Genomic DNA, 20,704 nt, shown 5'->3' with positions numbered 1-20,704 from the left:
ACATTTCACAATAATGAGCTTTTAAAAAGGTATTGCCTTAATCGCGAGGGTAATATGAGTGTAGTAGAGCTAGTCAGGGATGCAGTCACTTCACCAACAAATAGAAACAACCCAATAACACAGGAGATCAAGGTTTTGACAACTCTTGGCAACTTGGCCACAGGGAAAATGCAGCTATGCAGCGCAGACAAACTAGGTATATCTCAGCCATCCTTCAGTAGAATATTGCATCAAACAATAAATGCCCTCTCCAGACACCACATCGTCCAACAATTCATACGGTTTCCTCTTGATGTTCGCCAACTACAAAGAAACAAAGCCCACTTCATTGCCATAGCTGGACTACCCGGTGTAGTTGGTGCTATAGATGGGACACATGTCCGAATCATTGCACCATCACAAGATGAACACGCTTTTGTAAACAGAAAAAAAAATTCATTGCATTAACACACAGGTGGTTTTTGATGCCAACTACAATATTCTGGACATTGTCGCCAAGTGGCCAGGCGCAACACATGACTCCTGGATCCTACAGGAGAGTGGCCTGAGGCTGCTGTTTGAGAGGCATCATGTCCCAGCTGGATGTCACTTGGTGGGGGACAGTGGCTATCCCTGCAGGACATGGCTCCTCACACCTTCCATCCACTCACAACCTGGACCTCAGTCAAATTACAACAGGTAAGCTCACAAAATGTTTGCTGTCCTTTTGAAATTATAGTTATATTGGTCACACAAACACCTTTAAATTAAATAAAAACTATTGGGAAAAAAAGATGTTACATATAGAACATATACTGTATTGAACCTTTCAATATGTATTCACAGTCTCATTCAAGACGTTATATGTTTTAGAGTCCACAAGAAAACTCGCAGTGTTGTGGAAAGGGGAATTGGGCAGATGAAACGTCGTTTTCATGCCCTACATGGGGAAATCTGGCTAACTCCAGAGAAAGCAAGCAGGATCATAACTGTCTGTGCAATTCTGCACAACCTGTGCAAGCAACAAAATATCCCATAGCCAGAAGAGTATGAAGATGATGACGATGATGTTGCTGCTGCTGCTTCTGATGAAGGCAGAGTGGCTGTTCACATACTACAAAGTGGATTGGCATACAGGGACCACTTCACCAATACACACTTTGGGTAAACCATCACAACAACATCCTGCTAATAAGAGCAGCATCACAGACTAGGAGAGTAATGTCACTTTTAGCTTGAATAGTGCAATAGTGCAGATACATGGTCCTTGGCTTACCAAGCTATAATAAGTACTTAAATTACAATTATTGTAGCTTTACCTTGCATCTACACAAATTAGTCAAAACACAAGTTATTGTAATGTATTTATTCAAGAGATTCTCTGTCTTTAAGCATCTTCAGTTTCTGAGAATAGTACTCCTCCTGTAAGTGGAGGAGCCTCTCCTGTGTGTCGAGGAGCTGATGCTGTTTCTTTAATAAACTAATTTCGAGCTCCAATTTCTGTTCCAACATAGATGCTGATGGAGCAGGACCACCACCAGTCGCTGCAGGACTGGCAGGAGCAGGGCCTGGAGAGAGGGCAGCAGGAGCTAGAAGGGCAAGAAGAAGGGGGGCAGGGCAAAGGGGGATAGGAGGGAGGGGGGCAGTAAGAAAGGGGGTAGATGGGAGGGGGGCAGGAAGAAGGGGGGTAAGAGGGAGGGGGGCAGGAAGAAGGAGGGCAGGAGCATTGCCTTGATTGGCAACTGAAGTGTTGGCCCTAAAAGAGTTTTGGCATCTTATTTTGTCTAGCCTATAAATCTTTGTGAGGCCTTTACAAAATGATTATTGTGATTATTATTATTTTGAATGTAATTGTAATTATATGATTCTTAATTGATTTATTAAACATGAGTGTAAAGGAGGAGGCGAGAAGCAGCTTTCCTTGTTTAGGTAAGGACTTATTTTCTCTCTTTGCAGCACAATTTACAGTCTTCCGTTATGCACTAAGTTAAACCACTATCACACACCGCTTCACAAAATAAACTCTCATTACTTGTAATAAAAAATCTTTGCTCTGGTTCGGGTCTGTCGTGCCCAGTCTCTCTCTCTCTCTTCTATTTGCGGTGTGTCTATTTATGCCGCTCTCCCCGTGCTCACTGAAATTAGAGACAGGTGTTAGACATAATTTAGCTCAGGTGTAAGCGCCCTTACCGCTTTCTCTCTCTCCGGAGAGATGCTTGACCACGCCCCCGCTGCCACAATGAGAATCGCTAATGAATGCCCCATCTGTGAATAATTATATGAGGCAAATGTTCCATTAAAAAAACATACCCATCAAGTTCGTTCAGCAATTGAATTGCAGGGTCAGTGCACCCCTCCAGCCCCATTATGCTGGTGTCTGAGTGCCAAGTGACACTGTACACCATTGAGGCAATAGGCAATAGAGCCTTGGGTGCTGAGCCTCCTCATAAATGTAATAAATATTTTGAATTATAGATTTTAATCTGTGATGACATAATGAGGTTCATTTATGTATAGGCAAAATGCATTGAATGATGGAGAATAAAACATTGCGGTCAAGTTGAAAATAATGTCCTATTACCTGTGGCAGTTGTTTGTCACTTGAATTCTGCAATCTCTGCCCTTGCCTGAGACTGCAAACAATATCAGTGCTTTTCACAGTCATCTTTGCTTCTGGATAGAACTGGGAAAGTCACATTTATTTGTACACATATATCTTCCCACACTTCTTTTTTGGTTTTGGAAGTTATCCCAACTCCAAATTTCCCTTTAATTATGTCCTTTTTTATGTACAAGTTAGGCAAGAAGTAACAGCTGTTCTTGCATCCATTTTGGTTTTCTTTTACGTTTGCACAACGTCTTACTATCAGCCATGATTATTCTAGTCTGTTAATTAAAAGGCTGCTTATATATATTTCTGCTAATTGTTTACGAGATACAGACATGTAAGAGGCTGACAATTAGCTGAACATATACTTGTTTAATTAGTGACACTTAGCCTACATTTTAAAATCTTTATTTGGATATGGCAACATGATACCTCGTTCTACAATATTTCTATAATTAAATCACTGACAGAGACCAATCCCCTATCAGCCAATCACTGTGGGCATAGTTAGTAAACTTGTTGACATCATCCATAGCAACGAGGTCAACCCCGCCCTTTCTCTTAGCTTCAGATTTCTCCCCATTCCTTAGTAAAAGTTGGTCTCAGCAGCTTTTTGAATAGGTTTTAAGAGGAAACTCTTACCTAAGAACCTTTACTGCTATTTAGGAGATCTCTAAATAAATGTTTTGTGAATACGGCCCCTGGTGATTTATTATACAAACTAACACACTCTCGGCTGGTCACGTGATGCCATGCAAGGAGCAGACGTGTGAGCGACGAGCTCTGCGCACTTTGCTGAATTTTCAATTATTCTCATGTTATAATCTGGTGAATTTTGATACACACAGTTACACATTTGCCCTTTGTTGCAAAACATGGCAAAGAAGTCAAAATCCTCGGGCTCTGGAGACATTAAAAGACACTTATGTGTTCAGGATGAAAGCCCCGACAGGCCTACAGACCGGGGACTTGATTTGGATGGCGCGGCGGGAGAAGGAATCCAGCGTCAACTGTCCAACATGTCGGTGATGTTGACGAAGATTCTTGCTGACTTGGAGGATCTCGCTGTAATACGTCGATCGATTACGGTGATGGAAATAAAATTCTCTGAGTTAGTTACAAGAGTGACTGATGTTGAAAGACAAATCGATTTTTTTTTAATCTTCAGAGAGGGAATTAACTGCTAATCCGCCCGCGACCAAAGTTGATTTGGAACATCTCCTTGAAAAGCTTGAAGATCTTGAGAATAGAAGCTGCATGAATAATGTTCGAATTGTTGGAATTCCTGAGCATGAGGAGGGCAGAGATATGGTGAAATTCCTAGACAAGCTTTTCCCGAGTCTGCTCGACATAACAGGCCACAAGCTGGAAATCGAGTGAGCTCACAGATCTGCTGAGGGAGACAGGCCCTGACCGATTCTGGCCAGATTTCTGAGATCATCCGATAAAGATCTTGTGTTGCGCCAGGCGAGGAGCAAAGGGAAGCTTTCTTGGAAGAACCATAATATTTTCTTGTTCCCGGAATTTGCAAGAGAGAAACACGATCGGTTCAAGGAATGTAAGAAACTCTTACATCAGAAAAAGTTCTCGTTTGCTCTGATGTTTCCAGCCAAACTGAGAATAGAAACAAAGGTCGGTCGCAAAGTATTTACATGTCCTAATCAGGCAATGTCTTTTACAGAATCAATGTCTGAGTAAACCATTGAATGTTTCTCATGTGAGTGGGTCTGACTCGCTGTACTTACTCTTGAGGAAGCTGGGCGACATTTTGGGTTTTTTGCGTTGGCTCCGCCGAGCGGCTGGAGCTTGTTTTGTGAATATCTCTCTCCACATGGAATGTAAATGGGTTGGGGCACCCCATAAAAAGAAGGAAGGTTATTACTGTTCTTAAACGTAAGAAATATGATGTAGTGTTTCTTCAAGAAATGTATCTTTCTCTGCAGGAAGCTGAAAAATTTGGGAAGATTTGGGGTGGACATGTTTTCTTTAGTACTGGCTCAAGTTTTTTAGTGCTCGCTCAAGTAAGAGCAAGGGAGTCATTATATTGGTAAATAAACATCTACAATTCAAATGTCTCAAACAGATTAAAGATAAATTAGGAAGAGTCATTATTGTGTTAGTTGAAATTCAAGGGCAAAGGTTGATTTTGGCTAATATTTACGCACCTATCGCTGATGATCAGGGCTTTTTTATAGATCTTGAAGGGATGTTGCAAGCTGCTGGCACCCCTCATGATAATATTGGGAGAAGACTTTAATCTTTTGATGGACTCAGTCCTTGATCATAGTGAAGCAAAAGTGTGTAAGCCCCCTAAAGCAACACTGACGCTTCACAGGATGTGTAAAAATCTTGGTCTTATGGATATTTGGAGACTTTTGAACCCATCTGGTAGGGACTATACATTTTTTTCATCAGTCCATAAGATTTATTCTAGATTAGATTTTTTTTTTAATATCCAAATCCCTCATTTCATCTGTTGTTGATTGCTCAATTGGAAACATTTTAGTCTCAGATCACGCCCTGGTGAGTTTAGAGGTGATGCCACATATAGAGAAAAAGAAATCATATAGTTGGCGCCTTAATGTGTCCCTTTTGCAAAATCCTGATTTCCAACAAATGTTAAAGACTGAAATCAATATAGAGACCAACTGGTCCTCAGTATCCTCTGTGGGTATGGCTTGGGAGGCACTTAAGGTGGTTCTTAGGGGTCGGATCATACAGTATGTCTCATTCATCAAAAAATCCAAAGCACGAGAACTTGTGGAGTTGGAAGAGAATATTAAAAGTGCAGTGGCAGAGCTAAAGCACTGTACGTCAGCTGATGGCCTCAGAGAATTGACCCAATTGAAACATAGATATAATACTATTTTGTCGCAGAAAGTGGAGTTTTGGTTATCCAGGGCAAGACAGTCATACTTTGAGTCGGGTGACAAAGCAGGGAATCTTTTGGCTAGATATATAAAGCAGAGAGAGTCTCTTTCTATCATTCCCTCAGTGAAATCTGCTGTTTGTGAAATTTTTACTTCAACCATTGATATTAATAATGCCATTAATGAGTTCTATATTGATCTTTATAGTTCCATGTCTTCATCTACTGTTGAAGATATTAGAAACTTTGTGGAACCATTAGAACTTCCTAAACTGACGATTGAGCAAAAAAACTCTCTTGATTCTGAGATAAACTTGGAGGAGCTTGACAAGATAATTAAGTCCCTACCTACTGGCAAGGCTCCGGGGCCAGATGGTTTTGCCGCTTTTAGATCCTATGCTACAGAACTGGCTCCACTTTTGTTAGAAGTTTATACTGAATCATTAAAGAATGGAAAGCTTCCTCCAACCATGACACAAGCCTGGATCAGTCTGATTCTTAAAAAGGACAAAGATCCAAGTGAATGTAAAAGTTACTGTCCAATCTCCCATATCCAACTAGATGTAAAAATATTGTCAAACATTTTGGCTAACCGATTAAGTAAAGTTATGACATCTCTTATACATATAGATCAGGTGGGGTTTATTCGGGGCCGTAGCTCTTCTGATAACATCAGTCGTCTCATTAATATTAAGTGGTCAGTGGTGAATGATCAGTCTCCGGTCGCTGCCATCTCACTTGACGCCTCACTGCGTTTGATATGGTAGAATGGGATAATCTTTTTAAGATTTTGGAAATGTATGGGTTTGGGAGTACATTTATTGGTTGGATTAAGTTACTTTATAAACACCCTGTAGTAGCGGTACAAACAAATGGATTAATTTCAGATTATTTTACTCTGGATAGGGGAACTCGGCAGGGCTGCCCTCTTTCCCCATTATTGTTCTGTCTTGCCCTGGAACCATTAGCAGTCGCGATAAGAAAGGAGGATGATTTTCCAGGGGTGACTGCAGGAGGTGTGGCGCATAAGCTTCTGCTTTACGCAGATGATATTTTATTATTTGTCTCTGAACCTACTAGATCTATGCCTTGCCTCCACAGAATTATTAATTCCTTTTCCAAGTTCTCAGGATACAAAGTTAATTGGTCTAAATCCAAAGCTTTGGCTCTGACAGCATACTGACCAGTAACGGCTTTCCAGCCGGGCACCTTCCAATGGTCCAAACAGGGCATTAAGTATTTGGGGTTTTTATTCCCAGCAAATTTGTCTGATTTAGATAGTGTCAATTTTGACCCTTTAATAAAAAGATTTTCGAGCGATGTGGGCAGGTGGGCTTCTTTACATTTATCAATGATTGGAAAGGTTAATGTTATTAAAATGAATTGTATTCCAAAATTTAACTACCTGCTACAGTCCCTACCTGTAGATGTCCCCCTCTCTTATTTCAAGCAATTCAATAGCATAGCGAAGTCCTTCATTTGGAATGGTAAACATCCCAGATTGCATTTTAATAAGTTACATAGGCCGATAGACAAAGGTTGGCTAGGCCTACCCATGATTTTTTTTTATTACTATGCATTCAGTCTCAGACATTTGGCTCATTGGTCACTTCCACCTGAGAGAGCCCCTCCCTGGTTTGTTATCGAACAGGCAGTTTTTGCCCCTATTTCACCATTACAAAGCATCTCTATCAAACTTATTGGAAAAGTTAAGTTACATCCCGTTATTTCGCATTTACACTCGGTATGGACTAAAGTGTCCAGATTGTTTAAAATGGACACTTATTTAAATGTTGCCTCGAGCATATGGCAGAACCCAAGACTATGTATTGGCAAGTCCCCTTTCTGCTGGCCAGAGTGGATTGTGAGGGGGGTTGCTACACTCGGTGACCTATATGAAAGTGGAGTGTTGAGATCGTTCGAAAACTTGGTCCAACATTTTGGGATCCCCAGACCTCAGTTTTATAGGTATTTACAATTGCGGCAACTATTTTTGGGAGTAACACACCCCCCCCTGAGGAGGCAGATGCTTTGGGAGAGGTGATTGCGGCTTTTGGAAAAGGTCATGAGGCATAAGTGTACTACTCCCTGTTAATCCAGAGTATGGGGGATGGAGCTTTAACTTTTATTAAGAAATTATGGGAGAAAGATTTGAATTTGGTATTGGAGGATGGAGTGTGGACTAAGATTCTGAAAAATGTCAAGTCTGCATCTAGAGATGCAAGGGTTCGCCTTATGCAATTTAAGATTTTACAAAGATTTTATTGGACCCCCTCTAGATTATATAGGCTTGGTCTTAAAGACACACCCACATGCTGGCGATGCCAATCAGAAGTTGGAGACATAGCCCATGTTTTTTGGGGATGTGTTAAGATCCAAGATTTTTGGTTAAAGATTCAGAATTATTTGCATGACATTCTGGGCGCTCAAATTTTACTTTGCCCCAGACTTTGCATTTTGGGCGATGGGGAAGTTATAAATTCGGGCGACAAATATATACAAAATTGGGTTCTGACTGGCGTGATGATCGGTAGACAAATTATTTTAAGGGGATGGAAGTCAGACGGTGCGCCACCATTTCCGGAGTGGTGTGCGGAGATGGGAAGGATGGCGGCTTATGAGAAGATCACAAGATGATTCTAGGGGAAGAGATGAGGGGGGAGTTTAGTTTAATTATGTATATTTATTATATATTTTATTTATTTTTATTTTATTGTTTGTGTGTATAATTTAATGTGACCACAGGGGTGTTCTTTGGGGTAGGGTGGGGTTGGTGTTTGGGGAGGGATGTTAATGAGTGTTAAAAGTTAAATCTTGATTCGGTGTGTATATGTTGTGTTTTTCTCTGTTGTGCTTTGTCTTTGAATCAATAACATTTTTTAATTACAAACAAATTAACACACTCTCTACATCAGGGGTTGGTATTATTAAAAAATGTCACTGTTTTATTCTATTACATTAATACTTTTAAAGCTACTCAAGTTCCCTGTCTGTCACTCACTCAATGTTGTGTCAATGTAGTGACACTAGGGGTTCGCTCTTGAGAGTCCCAATCACCTTTGCTTTATTCACAAAAGGCCAATGAAAAATGGCGAGAGGAATTTGCATGCCACTCTCCGCCCCGGACATACGGGTATAAAAGGAGATGGTGTGCATTGCTCATTCAGACTTGTTCTTCGGAGCTGAGCGCATGTGTGTTCGTCCCATCACCTTACCTTCTGCTGCTGGAATTTACAGCACATATCAGTGGTTACCCTCGCACGATCGAGTGTTGTGCTTCGGTGGCTGAGTCCACAGGTGTTAAAAGAGTATATTTTCTCTAAAAGAGTTCACACAAACGACTAACGTCTTTTTAAAGATGTCCTTTCGCCTTTGGCTACTGGGTGTGGCCGTTATCTCTCCCACTGGATGGCCACGAAATCTGTCTCAAGTGCTTGGGTCACCAGCACGCCGAGGCAGCTTTTGTGGAGGGGTCATGTTCTCACTGCAAGAACATGCCCATGAGAGCATTGCGGTCACGGCTCTCTTCCTTCTTCGTGAAGCAGAGAGCCACCGCGGCTGCTTCCCGACTCGGTCCGTCCTGGGTTGAGACTCAGGCGGCTGCGTCGGCGAGCACCGCTGGCGATACGGATGTGGATATGGGAGTGTTTCCACCGGCTCAGTCCCCGCAGAACTCCCATCCCCCAGCATGCTTGTTCTGCCCGGTAGAGTTCACGAGCGAGGCAGGCGGTCCACCCAAGCTCCCACACTCGGGTGGTAGAGCTCAGGATGAGGCAGACACTGAGTTGGCAGCCGTGCTTGCCCGGGCGGCCGCGAACATCGGGCTTGAGTGGAACCTTCCGCCCTGCCCTGACTGTTCACAGCTGGATGACTGTTTCAGGGCTAGGAATGCGACACGTGGCCGTGCCCCAGTGCCCTTCTTCCCGGAAGTACACAAGGAGCTCACGAAGTTGTGGAAGGCACCTTTTTTGTTCGTACACGCTTCGCCAGCTTGTCCACCCTAACTACCCTTGACGGCGGAGCGGCTAAGGGATATGTCAAGCTTCCCCAGGTAGAGCGTGCCGTATCGGTGCATTTATGCCCGCAGGGTGCAGCCACCTGGAGGAACCGACCAAGGCTCCCTTCCAAGGCATGTAAGTTTTCTTCATCACTCGTGGTGAAGGCATACAACGCCGTGGGTCAGGCCACCTCTGCCCTGCATGCCATGGCCATCCTGCAGGTACACCAGGCCAAGGCGCTTAAAGATCTGCACGAGGGTAGGACCGACCCAGGGCTTATGCAGGAACTGCGTAACGCGACCTACCTCACTCTACGGGTGACCAATGTCACGGCGTGTGCCCTGGGCCAGACGATGTCCACCTTGGTCCAAGAGCAGCACCTGTGGCTCAACCTTGCAGAGATGCGTGACACCGAGAAGGTCAGCTTTCTCGATGCGCCCATCTCCCAAGGGGGGCTCTTTGGCGACACTGTCGAGGACATCCCCCATCAGTTCTTGACGGTGAAGAAGCAGACGGAGGCCATCAAACATATCCTGCCACGGCACGATTGCGTGCCTTGAACAGAACCTTACACCGGCTTCCTTCAAGATGTACAAGGTAGAGGTATGTACAGTTATTAAATTAAATATGTACTTACATATGTACATAAGATATGTATTTAGATTATTGCACTATGGGGCAGTCCTGAGGCAGTTTAATTGTTCATGAGGAAAATGGCCTGAGGGTAAAAACTGTTTTTGTGCCTGGATGTCCTGTTTCCATCGCAGTTTCCTTCTGTCTGATTTGGTGGCTGAACCAAACCAGACAGTTATAGATGTGCCAGGGGTTTCTCCTGAAGTCCACTATCATCTCCACTGTTTTGAGCGTGTTCAGCTCAAGGTTGTTGTGACTGCACCAGAAAGCCAGCTGATCAACCTCCCATCTGTACGCAGACTTGTCACCGTTGTGGATGAGGCCGATGACTTCAGAAGCTTGACAGTGGGGTCCTTTGCAGTGCAGTCATTCGTGTACAGGGAGAAGAGCAGATGAGAGAGAACACATCCCTGAGGAGCATCAGTTCTAATAGCGAGGATCCTGGATATGAGTTTCCCCAGTCTCACTAGCTGCTGCCCATCTGTCAGAAAGCTGGTGATCCATTGACAGATTGGGGTGGGCACGGAGAGCTGGGTCAGTTTGGTTGAGAGAAGATCATGCATAATGGTATTGAAGGCTGAACTGAAGTCCACAAATAGGATCCTTGCATAAGTCCTAGGTCTGTCGAGGTGTTGCAGTATATAATGCAGTCCCATATTGACAGCATCATCCACAGACCTGTTTGCTCAGTAAGCAAACTGAAGGGGGTCCAGCAGGGGTCCAGTGATGTCCTTCAGGTAGGTCAAAACCAGTCTCTCAAATGACTTCATGACCACAGACATGAGAGTGACAGGTCTGTAATCATTAAGTCCTGTAATTTTGGTTTTTTTGGGGACCAGGATGATGGTGGAGCATTTGAAGAGCAGGGAAGTTCACATTGCTCCAGTTATCTATTGAAGATCTGTGTGAAGATGGGGGCCAGGTGGTCAGCGCAGACTGGCAGGTGAAACACCATCTGGGCCTGAAGCTTTCCTAACCTTTTGTTTCCGAAATACCTGGCACACATCCTCCTCACAGATCATAAATGCAGATTTAGTAGCAGGAGGGGGAGAAGGGGGGTTCCAGGAGGTGTTGGTGTGTGAAGTGAAGATCAGAGCAGGGGAAGGGTGTGAGACTGGGCTTTTCAAACTTGCAGTAAAACACATTCAGTTCATCAGCCATTAGTTGACTCTCCACAAAGCGAGGGGGAGGTGTCTTGTACTTGATGATGGTTTTTAGGCCTTTCGCAACAGATGTTTTTTCAGATTGTTGGCTGAAAACTGTTTTTTCAGCTTTTCAGAGTAGCTTCTTTTAGCCACTCTGATTTCCTGTGTGTTCCTGGCCTGGTTGTACAATGTTTTATCCCCACTTCTGTACGCATCCTCTCTGGCCTGACGAAGCTGTCTGAGTTTTCTGTAAACCATGGTTTATTGTTATTGAATGATAAAAATGTCCTAATAGGAATGTGCATATCCTCACAGAAACTGATATATGATGTCACATTATCTGTGAGCTCATCCAGGTCTGTGGCTGCAGCCTCAAAAACACTCCAATCAGTGCAGTCAAAGCAGGCTTGTAGTTCCAGCTCTGCTTTATTGGTCCATCTCTTTCCAGTCCTTACTACAGGCTTAGCTGTTTTAGTTTCTGCTTGTAGGTCGGGAGAAGATGAACCAGACAGTGATCAGAGAGTCCTAAATCTGCACGTGGGACAGAGCGATATGCAACTTTTACAGTGGTGTAGCATGGTCCAATATATTTTTTCTCTGGTGGGGCATGTGATGTGTTTTTTGTATTTTGGCAGCTCACGGGTGAAGTTAGCTTTATTAAAATTTCCCAGAATATTGATAAGAGAGTCCGGGTGTTGTTGCTCTGTGTCTGTGATGTTATCAGCCAGCTGTTGCAACACTGCGTTCACGCATGCTTGTGGCAGGATATAAACACTCACCAGAATAAAAAAGGAAAACTCCCACGGCGAGTAGAAAAGCTTACAGCTGATGAAGAGTGCCTCTAAATTAGGACAGCACATCTTCTTCAATGCTGCTACATCTGTACACCAACTTTCATTGATGTAAAGGCATGTTCCACCACCTTTCGTTTTCCCCAGTTCCTCTGTGATGCGATCCGCTCTGAACAGCTGGAAGCCCGGCAGATGTAACGTGCTGTCCGGTATGGCTTAATTTAGCCAGGTTTCCATTAAACTCAGAGCAGTGGAGTTAGAAAAGTCCTTATTTGTTTGAGTGAGCAGAAGCATTTTGTCCATTTTCTTGGCAAGGGAGCGGACATTCGCCAGATGAATACTCGGCAGCGGTGTCCTAAAGCCACATTGACGAAGCTTCACAAGTGTGCCGGCTCACTTCCCTCATGTGCGTCTTTTGGATCGCTTGTAGAGCACCGCTGCACCTCCAACTAAGATGTCTAATAATCTGAATAAATGTCTGAATAATCAAACACCGGCAAGAAATTATCAGGAATGCTCTGCCGAATATTCAGCAGTTCATCCCTGGTGAAACTGATCAGGAAAGAGTGACAAAAAACATGACAAACAAAAGTAACAAAAATGCTAGAGACCTCCATGCTGAAGCAGCCATCTGCGGCACCATCTTTTTCAAAAATCTAAATCAAATTTACAACATGCAATTATATGTTCAGATTCGATAAGTCTGGATACTCAGCAGTCAGAATCAAGGCAAGATATAGTTCTGGATGTTCTACAAAACTTATTACAACAGGTAAAGTTTATGTGGGTTCTGGCCCATGTGGGAGTGAAAGGGAATGAGATAGTTAATAGGTTGGCGAAACAAGTGATGGAAGGGGATACAGTGGAAATCAAGATATCACATAGTAGGTCAGACTCAGAAATCAAATCAATAATAAAAAAGGAGATGTTTCAGAAATGGCAACTATATTGGGATAATGACAATAAAGGAAGACATTTATACTCAATACAATCAATAGTGGGGAGGGGAAGGTATAGTGCAAGAAGCAGGAGAGAAGAGAACATCATATCAAGATTAAGACTGGGGCTAACAGGACTTAAAACTATGCAGTTAATATCCAAATACCCAACAGGGCTGTGTGAATGGTGTGGAGTCGGTGAAACAGTGAATCAATGGAGCATGCGATTATTAACTGTATGAAGCATGCTGAGGAAAGAGAAGTGTTAATTGGAGGAGTTGAGGAGGGGAGGGGAGCAAGTAATAACATTAAAGAGTTTCTTAATTCCAGAAATAGGAAGGACAATCTCAGTAGTGATTAGGTTCCTGGAGATCACAGGTCTAATTAGTAGAATTTAAGTTATGAGTATAATAGATAAAGAGAGTGGTGTATACATAGTAATTATAGTGGAGTTATATAGGTATTTATGAAGGTATGTGTGTGTGCGTAATGTGTGTGTGTGTGTGTATATACACTACCGGTCAAAAATTTTGAAACACTTACTCTTTCTTTATTATAATTTTTTTTTCTTCACATTTTAGAATAATAGTAAAGTCATCAAAACTATGGAATAACATAAATGGAACAATGGGAATTATGTTGTGACTAAACAAAATCCAAAATAAATCAAAACTGTGTTATATTTTAGCATCTTCAAAGTAGTCACCCTGTGCCTAGAATTTGCAGACATGTACTCTTGACATTTTCTCAACCAACTTCTTGAGGTATCACCCTGGGATGCTTTTTAAACAGTATTGTAGGAGTTCTCATCTATGTTGGGCACTTATTGGCTGCTTTTCTTTATTATTTGGTCCAAGTAATCAATTTCAAAAACTTTTTTTTTTTAAATAAAATTGTAGTTTTGTAATGAAATATTTTTATTTATTTATTTTTTGTGCTGGTTCTGCTAGCGGCTGGAGCTTGTTTTGTGGAGGAACACACCTTCGATACAGTTTTTTAAATGAATCTACACGTTCTTTGTGTTTATTTTGCCTATTGGCTGGAGTTTGTTTTATAGATTATTTTCTGTTATGTAATTCTGTTTCACAAAATTTGTATAGAAGCACCGGACTTGAGAAATCCAACCACTCTCGTAGGCGTACATGGACTGTTTGAGTTTAGAGGGATGGACGCCAGTTGCCGCTGTCGTGCGCAGGGTTAATGCGCACGTTTTTCTTTTTTCTGTTTGTTTGGTTCGGGGGTAAGTTCGGTGTTTGTCTGTTGCACTAATGGGGAATGTGGTCTTAATAATTTTATTTTTGACACACAATCTATTATTTCTAACATGTCAAAATTTCAAATGTTAATATGAGTGGATTATCTCTCTCCACATGGAATGGGTTGGGGCACCCCATAAAAAGAAGGAAGGTTATTTCTTTTCTTAAATGTAAGAAATATGACATAGTGTTTCTTCAAGAAACGCATCTTTCCCCGCAGGAAGCTGAAAAATGTGGGAAGATATGGGGTGGACATGATTTCTTTAGTGCTGACTCAAGTAAGAGCAGGGGAGTCATTACATTGATAAGTAAACATCTACAATTCAAATGTCTCAAACAGATTAAAGATTAATTAGGAAGAATCATTGTTGTTTTAGCAGAAATTCAGGGGCAAATATTGATTTTGGCTAATATTTACATACCTAACGCTGATGATCAGGGCTTTTTTATAGATCTTGAAAGAATGTTGCAAGCCACTGGCACTCCTTATGATATAATATTGGGAGGAGACTTTTGATGGACTCAGTCCTTGATCATTGTGAAGCAAAAGTTTGTAAGCCCCCTAGAGCAACTTTGACCCTTCACAGGATGTGTAAAAATCTTGGTCTTACAGATATTTGGAGACTTTTGAACCCATCTGGTAGGGACTATCCATTTTTTTCATCAGTCCATAAGATTTATTCTAGAATAGATTTTTATATATATATATATATCTAAGTCCCTCATTTTGTGTGTAGTGAATTGCTCAATTGGAAACATCTTAGTCTCAGATCACTCCCTGGTGTGTTTAGAGGTGTTTCCACATACAGAGAAATGTATCCCATTTGCAAAATCCTGATTTCCAACAAATGTTAAAGGCTGAAATCAATGTTTATATAGAGACCAACTGGTCCTCAGTGTCCTCTGTGGGCATGGCTTGGGAGGCACTTAAGGTGGTTCTTAGGGGCCGGATCATACAGTATGCCTCATTCATCAAAAAATACAAAGCACGAGAACTCGTGGAGTTGGAAGGAAATATTAAAAGTGCCGAGGCAGAGTTGAAGCGCCGAATGTCGTCTGATGGCCTCAGAGAATTGACCCGATTGAAATACAGATATAATACTATTTTGTCGCAGAAGGTGGAGTTTTGGCTATTCAGGGCAAGACAGTCATACTTTGAGTCGGGGAACAAAGCAGGGAAGCTTTTGGCTAGATATATAAAGCAGAGAGAGTCTTTTTCTACCATTCCCTCAGTGAAATCTGCTGGTGGTAAGATATTTACCTTGGCCATTGATTTTAATAATGCTTTTAAATAATTCTATCTCGATCTCTATAGTTCCATGTCTTTGTCTACTGATGAGGATATTAGACATTTTGTGGAACCATTAGAACTCCCTAAACTGACGACGGAGCAAAAAAAAAAATGATCTTGATTCTGAGATAAACTTGGAGGATCTTAGCAAGGTAATTAAGGCCTTGCCTACAGGCAAGGCTCCGGGGCCAGATGGCTTTGCCACTGAGTTTTTTAGATCTTATGCTACAGAACTGTCTCCACTTTTATTAGAAGTTTATATGGAATCATTAAAGAATGGAAAGCTTCCACCATCCATGACACAAGCCCGGATCAGTCTGATTCTTAAAAAAGACAAAGATCCAAGCGAGTTTAAGAGTTACTGTCCAATTTGCCGAAAAGGCATTTGATATGGTAGAATGGGATTATCTTTTTAAGATTTTGGAAAAATATGGGCTCGGGAAAACTTTTATTGGATGGATTAAGTTACTTTATAGACACCTGGTAGCAGTGGTACAAATGAATGGATTAATTTCTGATTATTTTATTCTGGATAGGGGCACCTGGAAGGGTTGCCCTCTTTCTCCATTATTGTTCTGTCTTGCATTAGCAGCCACGATAAGAAAGGAGGATGATTTTCCAGGGGTGGTGGCAGGAGGTGTGGTGCATAAGCTTTTGCTTTACACAGATTATATTTTGTTATTTGTCTCTGACCCCACTAGATATATGCCTTGCCTCCACACAATTATTAATTCATTTTCTAAGTTCTCAGGATACAGAGTCAGTTGGTCTAAATCCGAAGCTTTGGCTCTGACAGCATACTACCCAGTAACGGCTTTCCAGCCGGGCACCTTCCAGTGGCCCAAACAGGGCATTAAGTATTTGGTCATTTTATTCCCAGCAAATTTGTCTGATTTAGTTAGAGTTCATTTTGACTGCTTAATTAAAAGGTTTTCGAGGGATGTGGGCAGGTGGGCTTTATTACATTTATCTAGGATTGGGAAGGTTAATGTTATTAAAACAAATTATATTCCAAAATTTAACTACTTGTTACAATCTCTCCATGTAGATGTCCCCCTTTCTTATTTCAAGCAATTTGATAGTATAGCAAAGTCCTTCATTTGGAATGGCAAACGTCTCAGATTACATTTGAATAAGTTACATAGGCCGATTGACAAAGGTGGGCTAGGTCTACCCAAGATTTTGTTTTATTATTTTGCATTCGGTCTCAGACATTTGGCTCATTGGTCACTTCCACCTGAGAGAGCCCCTCCCTGGTTATGTATTGAACAGGAAGTTCTTGCCCCTATTTTGCCACTGCAAAGCCTTTCTGTCTAACTAATCAGAGAAGTTAAGTTACACCGTTATCTCGCATTTGCACGCGGTATGGACAAAAGTGTCCAAAGTGTTTAATTCGAACATTTATTTAAATGTTGCCTCGAACATATGGCTGAACCCCAACTTATGTATCGAAAGGTTCCCTTTCTGCTGGTCAGAGTGGATTGTGAGGGGGGTTACTACACTTGGTGACCTATATGAGAGTGGAGTGTTTAGCATCAGTGTATTACTCGCTGTTAATTCAGATTCTGGGGAGAAAGATTTAAACTTGGTATTGGACGAGGAAGTGTGGGATAGAATTCTAAAAAATGTCAAGTCAGCATCTAGAGATGCAAGGGTTCGCCTTATGCAATTCAAGATATTACATAGATTTTATTGGACCCCCTCTAGACTATATAGGCTTGGTCTTAAATACAAACCCACCTGCTGGCGATGCCAATCAGAAGATGGAGGCACATTCCATGTTTTTTGGGGGTGTGCTAAGATTCAAGAATTTTGGTTGAAAGTTGTATGTGATGTTTTGAGCGCTCAAATTTTACTTTGTCCCAGACTCTGGACTCAGGATGGCACCGAGTATGGCTGCTGCGTTGCGAGCTCCGACACAACATTGCAGTTTTTTGTTTGTTTTGTTTACAGTTCTTTTTTTTTTTGTCTTGGATGTTGTCTGCCTTATTGTATACGATAGACAACACTTTTGAACATTGGATCTGCAATTGCACACCGAAAACCGAATTTCAAATTCCTCAATGCAGACCTGCTGTTTACAAACACACCAGCGGAGCCTTTGTCTGGGCTGCCTGGCCATGGAAACACAGAAGGAAAAGGGGAAATAGAGCCGGCGTTCTCATCAGAGTAAGATGTCGCGCAAATCGACCCCCGCTACCCAGTATTCTACTGGCAAATATTCAATCTCTGGACAACAAGCTCTGCGAGCTTAAAGCATGGATCTCTTTCCAACGAGAGACGAGGGACTGCTGCATTATCTGATGTCTGTGGAGATTCCAGACTCAACCATCAAACCCGCGGGGTTCTCCATGCACCGAGCGGACAGAGTGTAAGACCTCTCAGGTAAAAGCAGAGGTGGTGGTGTATGTTTTATGATCAACAAATCCCGGTGTGATCAGAGGAACGTACATTCTATCAAGTCTTTCTGCTCTCCTGATTTGGAATTTCTCACCATTCTGGCTACCGAGGGAATTCATAGCGGTCATTATCACTGCTGTGTACATCCCCCAACAAGCCAACACAGACTGGGCACTCATGTAACTGTATGGGAGTATAAGTGAGCAGGAAACCGCACACCCTGAGGCCGCATTCATTGTGACCAGGGACTTTAACAAAGCCAATTTCAAATCAATTGCACCAAAATACCACCAACATATCAGTTTCAACACACAAGGGGACCGGGTTTTGGACCATTGCTACTCTCCCTTGCGGGATGGCTACAAATCCCTCCCTCGTCCACCATTTGGCAAATCAGACCACTCTTCCGTTCTCCTTCTGCCCGCTTACAGGCAGAAACTGAAACAGGAAGCACCCACCCTCAGAATGATCCAGTGCTGGTCAGACCAATCAGATTCTATGCTACAAGACTGTTTTGATCACGCAGACTGGGAGAAGTTCCGGTCCGCCTCTGATGAGGACATCGAGGTTTACACTGATATCGTAACATGTTTCATCAGAAATTGCGTAGAGGATGTTGTTCCGACCAAAACAATACGGATCTACCCCAACCAGATACCACGGGTTAATAGCATTGTTCGCGTGGCACTTAATGCACAGACCTCCGCTTTTAATTCCGGAAATGCGGAGGAGTATAAACAAGCCAGTTATGCCCTCTGCAAAACTATCAGAGCAGCCAAGCGCCTGTATAGGGACAAGATTGAAGGACAGTTCAACACCACCAACTCTAGAAGCATGTGGCAGGGAATTAATATCATCACGGATTACAAAGGGAATAAAAACTCCGCCGTGAACACTGCTGCCTCTCTCCCGGATGAGCTAAATACTTTTTATGCTTGTTTTGAGGGAAATAACACCGCCCTCGCGGAGAGAACTCTCGTGGCCAAAACTACAGAGGTTAGTTCACTCTCCGTCTCTGTAGCGGATATAACCCGATCCTTCTGACGGGTGAATATCCGTAAAGCCGCAGGTCCAGACGGCATTCCGGGCCGCATCATCAGAGCGTGCGCGAACCGACTGGCTGGTGTTGTACGGACATTTTCAACCTTTCCCTCTCCTTGTCTGTTGTACCAAAGCAATCCAAAATCACTTGCTTAAATGACTGGTGTCCTGTTGCTCTGACCCTCATCATTAGCAAATGCTTTGAGAGGCTATTCAGAGATTACATCTGCTCTGTGCTGCCTGCCTCACTGGACTCACTGCAGTTTGCTTACCGCAACAACTGCTCCACTGATGATGCCACTGCATCTACACTACACACTGCTCTCTCCCACCTGGAAAAAAGGAACACTTATGTGAGAATGCTGTTTGTAGACTACAGCTCATCATTCAACACCATAGTGCCCTCTAAGCTTTATGTGAAACTCTGGGCTCTGAGCTTAAATAGCTTGCTGTGCAGCTGGATCCTGAACTTCCTGTCAAGCAGATGCCAGGTGGTTAGAATGGGCAGCAACATCTCCTCATCACTGACCCTCAACGCTGGAGCCCTGCAGGGCTGTGTTCTCAGCCCACTCTTGTATTCCTTGTACACACATGGCTGTGTGGCAACACACAGCACCAATGCCATCAATAAGTTTGCTGATGATATGACGGTGGTAGGTCTCATCACTGACAATGATGAAACAGCCTACAGGAGGTGCACACTCTGACACGCTGGTGCCAGGAGCACAATCTCTCCCTCAACATCAGCAAGACCAAGGAGCTTGTGGTGGACTTCAGGAGAAAAGACAGAGAACACAGCCCCATCACCATCAATGGAGCACCGGTGGAGAGAGTCAGCAGCTTCAAGTTCCTCGATGTCCACATCACAGAGGAACTCACATGGTCCGTCCACACTGAGGCTGTTGTGAAGAAGGCTCATCAGTGCCTCTTCTTCCTGAGACGGCTGAGGAAGTTTGGAATGAACCACCACATCCTCACACGGTTCTACACCAGCACTGTAGTGAGCATCCTGACTGGCTGCATCACTGCCTGGTACGGCAATAGCACCACCCACAACCGTAAAGCCCTGCAAACAGTGGTGCGAACTGCCAAACACATCATTGGAGGTGAGCTTCCCTCCCTCCAGGACATATATACCAGGCGGTGTGTGAAAAAAGCTCGGAGGATCATCAGAGACTCCAGCCACCTGAGCCATGGGCTGCTCTCACTGCTACCATCAGGCAGGCGGTATCGCAGCATCAGGACCCGCACCAGCTGACTCCATGACAGCTTCTTCCCCCAAGTAATCAGACTTGTGAACTCTTGATCTCTCACGATCAATATACATCAGCACTGCACTTTATTTTTGCAGGCAAATAATTTTAAGGGGTTTGAAGTCGGATGGAGCGCCCTCTTTTTCAGAGTAGTGTGTGGAAGTGGGGAGGGTGGCTGCTTTTGAGGAAGGGATAAGTAGACAGCTGGGGTTTTGGGACTTATTTGTTAAGAAATGGAGCAATTATTTAATTTTTTGGGGGAACTCTCAGGGAGGGGATGTGGAGAGTGTAGTTTAGTTTAATTATGTATGTTTATTAGATTTTCTTTTTTGTTTACTGTTTTTTTTTTTTTTTTTTTTTGGTCGTTTGTGTTTGTTATTATGCGGGACCACAGGGGTGTTTGTTGGGGGTCAGGGTGGGGTTGATGAATGGGAGGGATATTAGTGGGTTTGAAGGTGAAATGTTGATTCGCTGTATATGTGTTGGGTTTTTCTTTGTGGTG

This window comes from Myxocyprinus asiaticus, chromosome 7 (genome assembly GCF_019703515.2).
Source record: "Myxocyprinus asiaticus isolate MX2 ecotype Aquarium Trade chromosome 7, UBuf_Myxa_2, whole genome shotgun sequence".
NCBI classification, from domain to species: Eukaryota; Metazoa; Chordata; class Actinopteri; order Cypriniformes; family Catostomidae; genus Myxocyprinus; species Myxocyprinus asiaticus.
This window is presented reverse-complemented; position numbering follows the sequence as displayed.